At 33.7% G+C, this 12,817-nt stretch overlaps 1 protein-coding gene across 7 annotated transcripts in view; it reads left to right on the top strand.

Moving 5' to 3' along the window:
* Znf148 (zinc finger protein 148) overlaps positions 1–12,817 on the top strand; it is a 145,105-nt gene that overhangs the window by 45,316 nt on the left and 86,972 nt on the right. For 3 of the 7 annotated variants that reach the window (XM_058583529.1, XM_046457896.2, XM_046457893.2), the window contains exon 3: positions 6,073–6,209. The gene's annotated coding sequence lies outside the window, so the exon portion shown is untranslated. Of the gene's footprint in view, positions 1–2,416; positions 2,494–6,072; positions 6,210–12,817 lie in introns of all 7 variants that reach the window. The other 4 variants (XM_046457898.2, XM_046457897.2, XM_058583528.1 and 1 more) reach the window with 3 other exon arrangements.

Below are 12,817 nucleotides of genomic sequence, written 5' to 3'. Positions count from 1 at the left end.
ATCAGCATTGTATATTATTTCAAACATTTTCTGTACATGCACAAGCCTTTATTTTTGTATCTTGTATTTGCATTTTCTTTAGATAAATATTGTGCATACTTTCAGCAACATGCATTTTTTTTGTGGGATTAGGCAAAAGTCTTCTGTATCTTTGCATATCATTCCTTCTCATTTCATTCTGTGTGGTATTCTAGTATTTGGATATATCATAATTATTTTAACTAACCACCTGTTTATGGATATTTAGGTTGTTAGGGTTTTTCTGATAATATAAATGGTCATGAAATGAATATAAAGAAGGTGGGTTTACCTTTGTAGGTATTTTAAAATGTATGTGGAGTTTAAATTCCTAAGGAAAAAATAGTTGAGCTACAGAGCTTCTACATTTGAGAATTTACTAGACAGTTTGCCTAACCATAAAAGAATGAATGCCCAATATCAGTACTTTCAATACAGTGGGAATCCATTACTCTCTTTGATAATACCAGCTAGTGTCAGACATTTTTTCATATGTCAGTTTTTGCTTTTTTCCCTCATTGTTACTGGCCATTTGTTTATTTATGGGTTTCTGTATATATGTGTATTTAGGGAAATAACGTCTGTGTCATTTGTTAGGCAAATATTTTTGCTTATCTTTTGATTTTTGTTTTGTTTTCACCCTACAGAAGTTCTGATACAATATGGTGTTCTTCATCTTGATGGTTGGGGTAGGGTAGAGTAGTGCTCTGTGTTAGGTGTCGAAGGTTTTCATACTTTAGTATAGGACTAATTTTTCCTTCCATATTATAACATCTTTGAATGACACAGATCCCTCACATGTCATAATGTGGCATTCTTTTTTTTTCTCTTAGGGACACATAAAATGCTTGTGTGTCTTAATACTGGCAGTTTTAGATTTAGTGAACAATGGTACTTGAAAAAAATTGAACAATAAATTTACAGAAATAGGCCTTGCAAATACATACAAAATTGAATAATGCAGTGTTTCAAAAATGTAGAAGACATATGAATCACTCATTAAATGGAGTGAGGATAAATGGTTAACCATCTGTAATAAAGTGGAGCTGAGTCTCTACAATCTATAGAGGCAGATTTTAAACAAGTCATAATAGAACAATTTAAAAAGTAATAGAAATTTTTTTAAATTTTAATTCTGTTATGATTGGAGAACATGCTTTGTATGGCTTTTATTTATTTTTTTTGGTGCTGGATATTGAACCCAGGGCCTTGTGAATGCGAGGCAAGCACTCTTCCAACTGAGCTATATCCCTAGCCCTGTATGGCTTTTAATTTTAAAATTAATATCAGGATATTAATTTTAAATTTGTTTTATAACCACAAATTTTATATAAAATTTTACATTTGATTTATAATTATTATAAATTTATAAATAATTTATAATTTAAAGTATATATTTCTTTTATAAAATTAGAATTTATATACTCTGAATTTATAATTATAAATCATTCATTTATAATGAATAACATTTAAATTTATTGAGGCTTGTCTTCTGTCTTCGTGTATGGACTGTGCTGAAGAATGTTCTATGTGTATTGGGAATAATGTATATTCTACTATTGGTAGAGTTTTCTTTATATGCCAAGTAGGTAGTTCTGTATCTTTGCTTATTTTATGTTTTTTAATTATTTTTGGGCTCTGCTTCTTGGTACATATATAATTATTACATCTTTTCTCTTTCTTTTTTTTTTTTTTTTTGGTGTTGGTACTGGGGATCGAACCTAGGGCCTCACGCATGCCAAGGAAGCACTCTGACACTGAGCCCTATCTCCGGCCCTGTATCTTTTAGATTTACTGACTCTTTTTCTTTAAGTCTGTTTTATATTTTGCAGTGCTGGTGATTGAACCTATGTGTGCTAGGCAAGCACCCTACCACTGAGCCTCATCAGTAGCCCTCCTAAAGTCTTTTTATCTGGTATTACCATTCCAGCTAACATATTGTTACGGATTCTGAATTTTTTTTAAATACTTTTTTTTTTTTTAGTTGTACTTGGACATAATATCTTTATTTCACTTATTTATTTTTATGTGGTGCTGCAGATTGATCCCAGGGTCTCCTATATGGGAGGTGAGCGCTCTACAGCTGAGCCACAACCCCAGCCCTGATTCTGAATCTTTTTAAATTTCAATGTAAAAATGTGTTGCTTGTTGACAGCATTATAATTGGATTTTTTTTTCCTTTTTGTCTATAATCTGATAGTCTCTGATCTTGCATGGGATTTTTTAGATCATTCACTTGTTACTTACGGATTTCATTGGAATTACATTTTTCATTTTACTGTTCTTTTATATATGTTTACTGTGCTTTGTTCCTATGTCTACTGCCTTTTGTGTTACATACTTTTTAGTGTGCCGTTTGAATAACTTCATTGACTTTTTTTTAATATTTATTTTTTAGTTGTAATTGGACGCAATACCTTCATTTTATTTATTTATTTCTAAAAGGACCGAACCCAGGGCCTCGCATGAGGTGAGGTGAGTGCTCTGCTGCTGAGCCACAACCCTAGCCCCCATTGACTTTTTTTTTTTTTATTGGTTGTTCAAAACATTACAAAGCTCTTGACATATCATATTTCATACATTTGATTCAGGTGGGTTTTGAACTCCCAATTTTACCCCAAATACAGATTGCAGAATCACGTCGATTACACATCTACATTTTTACATTTTACTATACATTTAAAAAGTTTTTTTTTTTCCCTGTGGTTACCATTGGCATTACATTACACATTTATCAGTCTGCTTAATATCATTAAAATATAGGAACTTTGTCCATTATAGGTGATTTTTCTTTTCTATTTTGCCACTGTTATATATCTATGTGTTGTAAATTCAGCAGTTCACTGTTACAATCATTGCTTTATACCTCCTTAGATCTTTAAAAGAGGTAAGTTTTTGGTTTTTTAGATTAGCCCATGTGTTTGCCATTTCTGGTGTTCTTCATTGCTTCTTTTGTATTTGAGTCTAGTGTCTTTCCTTTCAGCTTCCTGGACTTTAATATTTCGTGTAAATCAAGTCTGCTAGCAAAAAATTCTCAGTCTTTGTTTATCAGGGAGTATTGTCATTTCTGAAGAATAGTCTTGGTGTTTTCTTCTTTGTTGACACCCTTTTGCTTTCAGCTCTTTGCGTGTGTGATTCACTGCCTTCTGGCCTCTGTTGTTTCTGATTGGAAGTTAGCCATTCACCTATTCATGATTTTGAGCACATGCTGGGTCATTTTTCTCTTCTGCTTTCGAGATTTTCTCCCTTGTATTTGCCTTTAATGGTTTGACCATGATGTATCTAGAAATAGGTCTCTTTGTATTTATTCTACTTGAAGTTGATTGGGCTTCTTGGATCTATAGATTTATTTTCCTAAAGAGAGGAGAAAAGAAGTCAGCTCTGGAAATTTTTTGTCCTGTGTTTTAGCTATTTATTATTTATTTTCTTTCTATCTATCTATCTATTTATCTATCTATTACTTTTTCTTCCTCCTGATACTCCAGAAATGTTGGTAAGCTGGATGTTCCACATGTCTCTGAAGCTGTTTATTTTTCTTTAACTATTTTTTTTCTCTCTATTTAATTGGATAATTTCTATTAATGTGCCTTTAGGTCACTAATGTTCTTCTGTTATTTCGAATCAGCTGATGAGACCTTCTGTGTTTCTGTGTGTGTGTGTGTGTTTTTTTTTTTTTTTTTTTTTGCTGAGTTACATACCCAGCGTTTTTTATTTTTTATTTTGAGACGGTCTCGCTAAGATGCTTAAGTTGCTGAGGCTGGCCTCAGACTTGTGAACCTCTTGCTTCAGCCTCCCAAGTCTCTGGGAATACAGACATGTATCACAATGCCCAGCCCTTCTGATAAGGTTTTTAAAAGATTTTAGTTATTATACTTTTTAACTTCAGAATTAGAGTTCTTTTATGTAATTTCTGTGCTTTTATTGAAAATCTTAACAGTTGATAATTTTCATAATTAAAAAAGTTAAAAAATGGGTTCCTTCATTTTTATACACACACACACACACACTTAATTGTAGTTGGACATAATCTCTTTATTTTATTTATTTTTATGTGATGCTGAGGATCGAGTGCAGCACCTCACACATGCTAGGCGAGCACTCTACCCTGAGCCACAACCCCAGCCCTGGGTTCCTTCATTTATGTTAACACATCTGAAATAGATGTTTTGAAATCTTGGTTAAGCCAACATATATGAGACTCTAAAAAATGTTTGTATTGACTGGTATTTTTCATGAATATGGGTCATATATTTTTTATGTATCTTGTGATTGTTGAAAATGGCATTTTACTTAACATTGTAGCATTTCTGGGTTGTGATTACTTACTCCCTGCCACTCAAGGTTTCTGTTGTTACTGTTGTTTTCATTATGATTTTGTATAATACAATTCTGTTGTTGAAACAAAGCAACATATTTTATTGTTGACAGAAGTTTTATTTGGAAAAATAAATAAGCATGAATATGCAGGAAAACTCAAATTGAAGGATACTGAGATAGATAGCTCTATCAGAAATCGAACTTTTAAAAATATGTCAATAACAAAATATTTTTTAAATGAATTAATATAATACTTCTTCAAGCTCATAGATGAAATTATTACTGGATTTGCTCTATGTGTAGGAAAGACAGTTCTTTGTGTCCTTGTAAACCAATAAAAACATTTTAGGAGCTTTCATTTATCTCCAAGCTTCCTATGAATGAATGTTTACAAACTTTTTTTTAGAACACTGGGGATGGAACCCACGGGCACTTTACCACTGAGCTACTTTCCCCCAACCTCTTTATTTATTTATTCTTTTAAAATTTATTTACATTTATGTGGTGCTGAGGTTCGAACCCAGGGCCTCATGCATTCTAAGCGAGCACTCTACCACTGAGCCACAATCCCAGCCCCTCCCCCAACCTCTTTAATTTTGAGATAGGGTCTTCATAAATTGCCAAACCTGCCTTTGAACTCAGTGGTCTTCCTTAAGCCTCTGTTTAAGCTGAGATTATATATATATGCCACCACACCGGCACAAACAATTTTTTTAAATTTAGTTTTTAGTTGGACACAATACCTTTATTTTACTTATTTATTTTTATGTGGTGCTGAGGATTGAACCCAGGGCCTCGTATGTGCTAGGTGAGCGCTCTACTGCTGAGCCACAACCCCAGCTCCCCCACAAACTATTTTTGATAGGTGAGAATCTAATATATGTATATTTTAATGTTGTAGATGGACAGCATGCTTTTATTTTGTTTATTTTTATGCGGTGCTGAGGAACGAACCCAGTGCCTCACATGTGCTAGCAAGTGCTCTGCCACTGAGGTACAGCCCCAGCCTCAGCCCCAAGAATCTTTATATATATATATATTTTAAGAATCTAATATTTTTAAGGAACTTTAGGGTAGGAAATTCCATAAAATCTTTAGTCTGGTGCTATGCTCAGAAATGCTATCAGGAAGTTTTCTTAGGCACTGCCTGGGCTTTTTTTGCTTTTTGTTTTTGGATATACTCCACATTTTCTATATGATTCTTTTTGTCAGCTTTTCCTGCCCAAGATAACCTTGTTCACCAAGTTTTTTATCTAGGTATTTAACATGATTGTAGAACTGTAATAGTTTCTGAGTACACATGTGTTTGGTATGTTATTGGTTGTGTGTGTTATTTCTAAGGCCTGCCATTTTGTTTGCTTTTCTCTTTATAGACTTTACAAAGCAGGTAAGAATGGTGTTTTTAAGTGGTTGCTTTCTTTGTTTTTCTTTTCTAACCTTTTAGGTCTTCTGCATTTCCTTCAATATCTTATATCTCTAATGCAGACTACAGATCTAAGCAAATTATTCTTTACAAGACCAGGGTTAATCCTCAGTTCCTAACTACCAGTATCATATTTTGTTTCATATGTTAAAAACCAGCCAGTACATTGGTCATTCAGATGTGCCTTACTAGATTTTCAAAAAGTGATCATTTCTAAATTTATACCAGGTTGCACATAACTGTATTTGTATAGCTTTTTTTCCATCCATAAGTAATATGATTTGTTTGTTGTGTATGTGTATGTTTTATTGTAGGAATTGGATGGCATAAGTGATTAAGGTGGTATTCAGGGTTTCTGAAGCCTGTGAAAGGTAGAAACTCAACCATGATTTCTTTTTCAACTCTACAGCATTCTCTTCCTTGAAAGTCTTCATTTTTACCCTAGTCTCAGGTAACTTTAATACTTATTTTTCATAATCTTGAATTAGTAAAAATTTTTTCAAATGTGAAACCTTGCTGTTAAAATTTCATGTTGTGTTTACATAATAGTTTTTTTCTATTTTGATTTTTATATCTAAAGAAACTTTTTTCTTGATTTAATTTTTTTCATGAGAAGACATTGATTTTAAGACAAAAATCCGTGAAAAATGGTATAATTTTAGATTAAGTTTTAGTTTAACACCGAAAAATGTGTGTAGCTTGTCATGTAATCGCAAGTGAAATTGAAGTTAGAAATTGTTTTCTTGTTTAACCTTCTTCCTTAACAGTGGATTGCATTTCTTTACCTTCGTATTCCAAACACACATCATCCATATTACATTTTCTAGAATTTCCAGGGAAACTCTATTTTCCTCCATAGAAAAACCTGACTTAGTAACCTAATTTATTTTTGCTGTATAATTTTTGAAATATGATAAAACACACTAACAGTTGTACATGTGTACATATTTTTTTGTATGTTTGCCTATGTTCGTATAAGGAAGCAATCTTGTAGATAATTCAGAAAGTATTTTTACATTCTCCTTTCCTTTAATGGGAATTGTGTATATCACTTTCACCCTTATCCCATTTGCTGTAACTCTGTCACATAACCACAACCAGCTACAAGTGAGGCAGGGTAATGAGTCTTACTTAGGCAGGCATGTGTCTCCCATAATTTTTATTAATTGATAAGAAGGAGAGAACAGATTCTGGAGGAACAGCCAGCTATCTGTCACACTAGGGTTTGTGTCAGTTAACATTTTTTCTGTTCTGGAGTGTATCTTTGTTACTATATAGCACATATTTTAAAAAAATAACCATTAGATGTTTAATGTTTGTTTATAGTATATAGTGAAATTTATTTTAAGAAGTACTTTTTTATTCCTTTTACTTACAAAACTGTAGAAAATTTTCTGATAAAGTCAGTATTTTGATTGTTAATGTTTAAATTTTTGAGATTGGCATAAAGTGCAATGAATATAATATCTAGAATCGACAATATAGGTTTCTATTTTGCTTGTATTTTTTTTTCGACCTTTCCCCTTCTGATAAATTACAGATACATCTTTGCCAGGTGTAATGGTATATACCTGTAATCCTAGCAACTCAGGGGGTTGAAGCAGAAGAATTGCTAGTTTGAGGCCAGTCGCAATCTCAGTGAGATCCAGTCTCAAAACAAAAAAGGACTGAGAGTGTAACTTAGTGGTGGAGTGCTGATGGGTTCAATTCCCAACACCACAGAAAGAAAAATAAATACGCACACACGCACACAAATACACACAGATATTTCTTAAACAGTTTTGAGTTGGCATAAATATGGTTTCAAGTTTCAAAGTATCACTATTTTGTTCAGTGTTTTAGAAGATTTTGGTGGTAAATAGTAGGAATGCATTAGATTCTATTTTTTTTTTTTTTTTTTGGTTGAGGGACATAAGTATTATGTAGACAAGCATTAACTTTGGCTTAAATAATTATAAATTATTTTTCTATGGTTAAAAAATGGTTACTTTTTAGGGGCTGGAGCTGTGGCTTAGTGGGGGAGCACTTGCCTAGCATGTATGAGGTACTGGGTTTGATTCTCAGCACTCCATATAGATGGATGAATAAAATAAAGGTAAAAAAAAATCAGGATAAGTTAAAAAAAAGGTTACTTTTTAAATTGCATATTGCACATTCTGACTAATAATTTTTAAGTATTAAATTAGATGTTTATTATTTAAATGTTTTATTGTGGCTAGTCCTGATTTGAAATAACTTTTTGTCCAGTTTTCATTATTGTAAATGATGCTATTAGGAAATTTTAAAATAGCCCATTAAAAATCAACATTGCTGGGCATGGTGGTGCATGCCTGTAATCCTAGCGGCTCAGGAGGCTGGGGCAGGAGGATCACGAGTTCAAAGCCAGCCTTAGCACTGGCAAGGTGCTAAGCAACTCAGTGAGACTCTGTCTCTAAATAAAATACAAAATAGGGGTGGGGATGTGGCTGAGTGGTTGAGTGCCCCTGAGTTCAATCCCTAGTACCAAAAAAATTAAAAAATCAATATAGTCGAAAGTTGGGGTTGTGGCTCAGTGGTATAGCACTTGCCTAGCATGTGTGAGGCGTACCATATATAAACAAACAAATATACATAAATAAATGTTTAAAAAAGGTTAAAAGACATTTCTTAGAAAAAAATGAATATAGTTTACAATATAGGCTTCGTAAGATACAAAATGATAGTTACATAAAGGTATATCTGAGGAGTTCTCTGAATATAGAATGTGCCTACACAATAAATATTGTTTTTAAATGAGATAAGCAGTTTTTGCTAAATTATTATTTTGTGTTTATGTACACATACATATATACATAGTTTTTGCTAAATCATTATATGTATATGTACACACACATATATACGTGTGTGTGTGTGTGTGTGTTGGGGGGTAACTGATAATTGAACCTAGGAATGTTCTACCACTGAACTGTATCCCCAGATTTTTTTTTTTTTTTAATTTGGTGGAGACAGGGTCTCACAAAGTTGCCCAGACTGGCCTTGAACTTGGTTAGGATCCTTCTGCCTCAGCCTCCTGAGTCAGTGGAATTATAGGCACGTGCCACTATGCCCAGTTTATAATTATATTCTGAAGGATGAGGAAAAATAGAAAACTTCTTAGGAATGACAAAATTTTAAGTTTCTTATATTGACCACTGATTTATTCATCTTACCAAATTATCTTAAAGCTGATATTTATATTTTATATTTCTTTTTTAATTGAGGTATTTGTGTGTGCTGGGATTGAACCCAGGGCCTTGCACATGCTACATCCTCAGTCTTGATATATATATGAGAGAGAGAGAGAGAGAGAGAGAGAGAGAGAGAATTTTAATATTTATTTTCTAGTTTTTCTGCGGATACAACATCTTTGTTTGTATGTGGTGCTGAGGATCGAACCCGGGCCGCACACATGGCAGGCGAGCGCGCTACCGCTTGAGCCACATCCCCAGCCCTTGATTGATATTTGTATTTTTAATGCTGTCATTTTAAAAATATAATTTCTTCCTGAGTCATGCAAAGGTTAGAAATTGATGTAACTGGCATGTTAACTGGATGTTAGAAATTAATGTAACTGGCATCCTCTATACAAAAGAGGTTTGCTGAAAATTATTTGGATCAGAAGTAATTTGTAGGATTTAGAAGTAATTTGTTCTCTGTTTCTTGTTTTCAGAACAAATTCCTTTAAGTGCCTCTCCTGCCTAAAGTGAAGTTTCTTTTTAGGTGTAATCACTTCTGGTATAAGGGTGGGGTGTTGTTGAATTTGGGAGAATATTTTATTTGAAAATTACTCTTGGAAAATGCAGTGATTTTTAGTTTCCTAACCTTGACCATTATACTGTTTTGACTCGTAGTATATAATTAAAGTTTCACATTATTTAGTTATAGTTGATGGAAAATATTAATGCCAAACTCAATAAATAAAGCAGAAATGCGGGATATTAAATGAAAAATATTTTTTTCTTTCATGCTTGAATGCAGATTAATTAAAGGTGGTAAGTGGCATGTAGATAGTCTGTGTATGATCTGAAGGGGGATAAGGATTTTAGAGGGTTGTGGCACAGGCCTTCAAATCTGTTTTCATTTAAAAACGAACAGCCATCCTTTCTTTGGTCTTTGGTTTATTAGCCATATTTAGGATTTTAAAAAATTTCTAATTGGAAATGGAATATTAAGAGAGAGATTTTTCTGGTAATTGAAGAAAAAATGGAGGAAAGAAGTTAATTTAAGAGGGTGTATGTCAACTTGTGGGAAAAAAAAAAAAAGGACTGGCTAAAGGGAAATTCTCTAAGGTGTGAATAGTAGATGAAGTTGGAAAGTAGAGAATATGCAAAGAGTCCAGTCCACTTTAAGAAGAAATAAAGATTCTGCATCAGAAAGTTCTCTGGTATTAGCTATGAGATGGGTTGCTCAGCTAAGGAGATTGCTTTACCAAGCCAAGCATTGGTGATCCAGAGGCCTCAGAAGTAGGTGGTGAGATGAGGATGAGTTCAAGGACTTTAAGGTTTCCAGGGCCTTTAAAAGTCAGGAAGTGGTATGATATGGTAAAAAGTGCATTGAAGCAAGTAAACTTGGTTTGAAATTCCAATTTACTTCGGAGCTATGTAGTTTTCAGTAATCCTCAGTTTGTCTTTGCATTGTTACTGTCTTGAAGATTATTATAAATATTAAGTAAGGTAATATGTATAAATGTGTCCAGCACAGTATCTTACATCTAGTGTGTCCTCATTGTGTTAGTTGTCTTTCCTGTCCAGGTTCCCATATCTTTGAAACTTAGATTACAAATACACACGTATTAATAAATTTGGAAGGGTAGTTTCCTCATTAATTACCTAAATCCCCAATTAGAAACCTCATTAAGTATTTTAAGTTCCTTATATACTTCTGTTAAGTTTGTCTTTGGAAAGAAGCCCATACAGTTGCCTGGATTTTGGAAGTAATTTTTGCAGTGTTTGTATTAAAACTTGAATTTTTTATTTTAATATTTAAAAAATTTTTAAAAATATTTTTTGGTTGTAGATGGACACAGTACCTTTATTTTGTTTATTTATTTTTATGTGGTGCTGAGGATTGAACCCAGTGCCTCACATATGCTAGACAAGTCTTCTACCACTGAGCTAGAACCCCAGCCCTATTTTAATATTTTTATTAATGCATTATTGGTGTCCATAATAGTGGGGTTCATAGTGACATATTCATAAAGGTATATATGCTCGTTCTCAGTCCTCAGTACTTTCCTCTCCCTCTCCTCCTCTGTCTCCTTGATCCCTGTCCTCTATTCTGTTGGTCTTTGTATTTATTTATTTATTAACATTTTTTTAATTGGTGCATTACAGTTATACAAAAAAGTGAAATTCATTGTGATACATTCACATACGCCCAGAGCATAATTTGGCCAATTCTCAATCCTTTCAATACCAGCTGGGATGCATTTTTTGATTTCTTCCATCCATGAATTTCTTCCTTCCTCCTCCCTTCCTCCCTTCTCTCTACCACCCCTTTTCTTTCTTTTTTATACTGGTGATTGAACCCAGGGTGCTTTACCACTGAACTACATACTCACCTCTTTTTATTTTCTGTTTTGAGACAGGGTCTCTCTAAGTTTCTTAGGGCCTAAGTTGCCCAGTCTGGTCTCAAACCTGCCATTTTCCTGCCTGTGCCTCCTGTGTCACTGGGATTGTTAGACATAGCCACCACACCTAGCTTGAGATTCTCTTTTTCAATATTTGTTAAGATCCATGATCACAGAGCAGACTTACTGTAGGTGGGATCCCACAAAGTTTTAGATTCAATGAAATATTTTGGTTGGCATAAGAAAACAGGGTAGAACCAAACACTTCATGGAAGAAATTTCGCATTTTTTTGAGCCACTATAGTTCTGTAAGACAGGCTTTGGTCCCACCACCTCAGTGTATTAAAAACTTGCATATTTTACTTCATTGTTAAAAGCACTGACTCAAAGATTATTTGTTCTGTGTCAGCGTGTAAGACTGTAAAGCTTAGTTTCTGATTGCTTGCACTTAGATGATAAGAAACATTAAAGTAGAAGATGACAAGAAGAGTAAACTCTCTTAGAAAATAGGAGAAAGTAATGGGTCATAAATTTATTTCTCTCTAAGTTAATCTTTGTTACTAGACTTAAAAAACTAGGTGAAAACTGCGATAGTTAGGATTATTTTTTATATAGCTGAACCAAATATTTGTCAGGAAAGAATGGTAGGTGGATGGGACAGGGGTACAGACAGGGCCCCCCCAAACATGTACACACATATATAAAGGAAGCTTCCAAAAGCCTATGGAAAAAGGAAACAGTACAAACCTATGCTACAAAAAATGATAAAGTAGGAAAAGTATATTTTTGTATTGTCTTTGTGCCTCCCTTTAAAATCATAATCATTATTACCTTCCCCCCTCATAACTCTTAGGCTATTTCAGCCAAAATTCTCATGTTTCACTGCACATTCAGAAATTCAAATACAAGAAAGGTCCCATGCTCAAAACTTAACACATGCTACTTCTCTAGTTTAGTATTTTCAGGGAGGCTTAGCAAAGTGTAAAGAAAGGAAACAGATATAGTCAGTCCATATTAATGAGTGAATGAAGGGTCAGGAAACTTTGGTAGTACTTAAATACCTGGTTCCCATACTTTGCTCTTTTCAGACAGAGGGGTGGTTGCTGCACTGACTTTGGACTCTCAATCTTTCTGCCTCAGCTTCCCACACTGCTGGGATGATAGGTGTGTGCACCATGCCTGGCTCTGTCTTGGTTTTTAACAGCTCTGCCATTTTGTATCCTGTGCATCAGTTCCCAAGGTTCATCCAATTATAAAATAGTCTTCACAGGATACTCAGAGTGGATTATTATTCCACCTATTTTCTTTTTCTCCAGTTAGACAGAAATTCATGGGAACTTATTGTTTAGTATTATGTCTTTTATGTGACAGATGACTTAAGGGAAGCAGTATTTCTTTTCTTTTCCTGTGTAACATTCCTAACCTTTGAATTTCCATAGGCACATTTGGGTCAAAAATTAGTTGGCTTTTTC

The sequence above is a fragment of the Marmota monax genome, unplaced genomic scaffold, assembly GCF_021218885.2.
Source record: "Marmota monax isolate L192 unplaced genomic scaffold, Marmota_monax_Labrador192_F-V1.1 WCK01_AAM20220418_F8-fsc00052, whole genome shotgun sequence".
NCBI classification, from domain to species: domain Eukaryota; kingdom Metazoa; phylum Chordata; class Mammalia; order Rodentia; family Sciuridae; genus Marmota; species Marmota monax.
Note: the sequence above shows the minus strand (reverse complement) of the source record. Positions and strands in the feature narration are given on the sequence as shown.